Source organism: Schistocerca cancellata, chromosome 4, assembly GCF_023864275.1.
Source record: "Schistocerca cancellata isolate TAMUIC-IGC-003103 chromosome 4, iqSchCanc2.1, whole genome shotgun sequence".
Taxonomy (NCBI): Eukaryota; Metazoa; Arthropoda; class Insecta; order Orthoptera; family Acrididae; genus Schistocerca; species Schistocerca cancellata.
The window spans coordinates 589,306,299-589,310,742 of record NC_064629.1 but is presented as its reverse complement, the minus strand read 5'-3'; the positions used below and the strand labels follow the sequence as shown (position 1 = coordinate 589,310,742).

General features: G+C 48.5%; 1 non-coding gene across 1 annotated transcript; it reads right to left on the bottom strand.

Annotated features, from left to right (window-relative positions):
- Nucleotides 1–1,578: 1,578 nt before the first annotated feature.
- On the bottom strand, nt 1,579–1,653 carry Trnat-ugu (transfer RNA threonine (anticodon UGU)). The gene has a single exon. It is a non-coding gene; the product is annotated as a tRNA-Thr (tRNA).
- Nucleotides 1,654–4,444: the final 2,791 nt, after the last annotated feature.

Genomic DNA, 4,444 nt, shown 5'->3' with positions numbered 1-4,444 from the left:
AGGAAGTGGCTTACAAAACACTCGTTCGACCTATACTTCAGTATTGCTCATCAGTGTGGGATCCGTACCAGGTCGGATTGACAGAGGTGATAGAGAAGATCCAAAACACTCGTTCGACCTATACTTGAGTATTCCTCATCAGTGTGGGATCCGTACCAGGTCGGATTGACGGAGGAGATAGAGAAGATCCAAAGAGGAGCGGCGCATTTCGTCACTGGGTTATTTGGTAAGCGTGATAGCGTTACGGAGATGTTTAGCAAACTCGAGTGGCAGACTCTGCAAGAGAGGCGCTCTGCATCGCGGTGTAGCTTGCTGTCCAGGTTTCGAGAGGGTACGTTTCTGGATGAGGTACCGAATATATTGCCTCCCCCTACTTATACATCCCGAGGAGATCACAAATGTAAAATTAGAGAGATTCGAGCGCGCACGGAGGCTTTCCGGCAGCCGTTCTTCCCGCAAGCATACGCGACTGGAACAGGAAAGGGAGGTAATGACAGTGGCACGTGAAGTGCCCTCTCCCACACACCGTTGGGTGGCTTGCAGAGTATAATTGTAGATGTAGATGTAGATGTTATGACGTAATCTCTGTCAGAGGTTGGAAAGTAGCGTGAAAAAAGACTCCTTTGACCAAACTAATTTCTTCTGTTGCTTCATAGCCCAGGTTTTATGGCTTCGGTATCACGTTTTCCTGTGACGGACATTTCCATAACGGATGTGTGGTTCTGAAATTCCAGCTCGCCCTGCAGTTCCCTACTTATGAGGCTCCCTTCGTGTTGGTTTGGTGCTGACAGTTTTCCAGTGCGACATTCAGTTCTTTGCAGCAGTCGACCTCTTTCTTTTCGTCACAACCTCGCAGTGCACACTTTTTTCCGAGTTGTGAGTTAGCGGACGACGTTTTCTCCGCTTTCCCTGTACGGGGTATAAATCATCGATATGGTGCCTCTTGAAACACCAAACACTTTGGCTACCACGGTACGGAAGCACCCACCATGCGACCACCAACAATTTGCCCAAGATCGAATTCACTTAGCTCCGACATAATGGGCTCACAACCATGCAGAATGCCGTTCTTGCCACAACTGAAATTTTCAACGTATTGAGGACATTGTACAGGTGCCGTACGGGGTCAAATACAACAGGCTTGGCTAGCATCTGCATTTATATTCAAACATATATTTCTCGCCGTGTTTCCATTCATCTTTTCAGCTTTTGTGTGATACACACAACAACATAAATCCATATATTTAACAATAAAATAGAAGTCAGGTACCATTCTCAGTTTAAGCGAATAAAACATTTAAATGATAATTTTCACCCTCTATTTCTTACGTCTATCGTAAAACAGTCGTCATCAAAAAGAACCTCGCAATAAGGAGAAAAGAACAAGATGAGCGTGGCGCAAGCAACCCAAACTATCTCTCGCGAAACACGCAGGAGAATGGGAACATATGGTTTTCCTTTTTTTTTTTTTTTTGAATGTACATTTGAGTATTATAGTAGTATGAAATTACAATGAAATGAACACCCTTAGCTACTTACAGGCGTTGACATACGTCAACGGGGACAGATGAAAATGTGTGCCCCGACCGGGACTCGAACCCGGGGTCTCCTGCTTACATGGCAGACGCTCTATCCAGCTGAGCCACCCAGGACACGGAGGATAGCGCGACTGCTGGGATTTTTCTCTGACACGCCTCCCGCGAAACCCACATTCTCAACGTATTGTCCCGCACTACATTCGTAGTGCCCCCGCCCATTATACTCAGTGCTCGCGGCGCGTTGCCGATTCCCATTAAGAGTTCGGGCACTGTTTGTGCATTCGCACAGAAGAAGAAGATGGTCAAGTGGCCGGTGAGCCATGTCCGAAAGAACAGATACCATCTTAGTGAATATATTATAGAAGTAGACGTAAATAACACCACTACACGTGTCAAAATTGTATATAGTACTGCCTCGCCCAAAAATTACAATAGTGCCTGCAGGAACTCATCAGTACCACGTAAACAACTGACAACTGTAATCACTACAAAGTTCAAAAGCGCACATAAGAACTGCTTGCATTTCAGTTATCTAAAATTTAAGTACAATTTGATAAATACTTCCTATTAAAGCGGAATGAAATGCTCACTCATAGTGGCAGAGGCATGCTTTTCTTCACAGAAAACTGACATAATGAGACCACGTGTTCCAAGTACTGAGATGCGTGCGCGCGATGTGTGTGTGTGTGTGTGTGTGTTTCTTCATACCGAGTTACTAACTACGTCTCCAAAATAGGAAAAGTGAAAATCGTAATTAACTGGCACAGATAATATGAAGGTAGAGAAGGTAGAGCTGGCAGAGGCTGCAAGTAAGATGGGGCTGGACGTTTTAGCTGTTAGTGACATTCGGGTAAGGGGTGAGAAAGAAGAGGAAGTGGGAGAATACAAGGTCTACCTGTCAGGAGTCAAAGCAGGAATAGCAGAATGGGGTGTAGGGTTTTACATCAGGAAAGAAATGGAACCCAGCGTAGTTGCAATAAGGTATGTAAACGAACGACTGATGTGGGTAGATTTGACAGTGTCTAGCAAGAAAATTAGGATTGTGTCAGTATATTCGCATTGTAAAGGGACAGATCAAGGTAAGATAGATAGTTTTTATGAGGCACTCAGTGATGTACACTTCTGGAAATTGAAATAAGAACACCGTGAATTCATTGTCCCAGGAAGGGGAAACTTTATTGACACATTCCTGGGGTCAGATACATCACATGATCACCCTGACAGAACCACAGGCACATAGACACAGGCAACAGAGCATGCACAATGTCGGCACTAGTACAGTGTATATCCACCTTTCGCAGCAATGCAGGCTGCTATTCTCCCATGGAGACGATCGTAGAGATGCTGGATGTAGTCCTGTGGAACGGCTTGCCATGCCATTTCCACCTGGCGTCTCAGTTGGACCAGCGTTCGTGCTGGACGTGCACATCCGCGTGAGACGACGCTTCATCCAGTCCCAAACATGCTCAATGGGGGACAGATCCGGAGATCTTGCTGGCCAGGGTAGTTGACTTACACCTTCTAGAGTACGTTGGGTGGCACGGGATACATGCGGACATGCATTGTCCTGTTGGAACAGCAAGTTCCCTTGCCGGTCTAGGAATGGTAGAACGATGGGTTCGATGACGCTTTGGATGTACCGTGCACTATTCAGTGTCCCCTCGACGATCACCAGTGGTGTACGGCCAGTGTAGGAGATCGCTCCCCACACCATGATGCCGGGTGTTAGCCCTGTGTGCCTCGGTCGTATGCAGTCCTGATTGTGGCGCTCACCTGCACGGCGCCAAACACGCATACGACCATCATTGGCACCAAGGCAGAAGCGACTCTCATCGCTGAAGACGACACGTCTCCATTCGTCCCTCCATTCACGCCTGTCGCGACACCACTGGAGGCGGGCTGCACGATGTTGGGGCGTGAGCGGAAGACGGCTTAACGGTGTGCGGGACCGTAGCCCAGCTTCATGGAGACGGTTGCGAATGGTCCTCGCCGATACCCCAGGAGCAACAGTGTCCCTAATTTGCTGGGAAGTGGCGGTGCGGTCCGCTACGGCACTGCGTAGGATCCTACGGTCTTGGCGTGCATCCGTGCGTCGCTGCGGTCCGGTCCCAGGTCGACGGGCACGTGCACCTTCCGCCGACCACTGGCGACAACATCGATGTACTGTGGAGACCTCACGCCCCACGTGTTGAGCAATTCGGCGGTACGTCCACCCGGCCTCCCGCATGCCCACTATACGCCCTCGCTCAAAGTCCGTCAACTGCACATACGGTTCACGTCCACGCTGTCGCGGCATGCTACCAGTGTTAAAGACTGCGATGGAGCTCCGTATGCCACGGCAAACTGGCTGTCACTGACGGCGGCGGTGCACAAATGCTGCGCAGCTAGCGCCATTCGACGGCCAACACCGCGGTTCCTGGTGTGTCCGCTGTGCCGTGCGTGTGATCATTGCTTGTACAGCCCTCTCGCAGTGTCCGGAGCAAGTATGGTGGGTGTTCTTTTTTCCATTTCCAGGAGTGTAGTTGTTAGAGTAAAGGACAACAAGGACAGTGTTCTGCTCATGGGTGATTTTAACGCCAGGATTGGAAATCGAACAGAAGGGTATTAAAAGGTTATGGGTAAATTTGGAGAGGATATGGAGGCCAACAGGAACGGGAAACAACTCTTGGATTTCTGTGCCAGTATGGGCTTAGTAATCACAAACTCCTTTTTTAAACATAAGAACATTCACCGGTATACTTGGGAAGGCAGGGGAACCAAATCTGTCATTGACTATATGATAACAGATCAGGAATTCAGGAAGGCTGTGAGGGACACACGTGTATTCAGGGGATTCTTTGATGACACTGATCATTATTTAATCTGCAGTGAAATTGGGATTGTGAGGCCGAAAGTGCAGGAGGTCA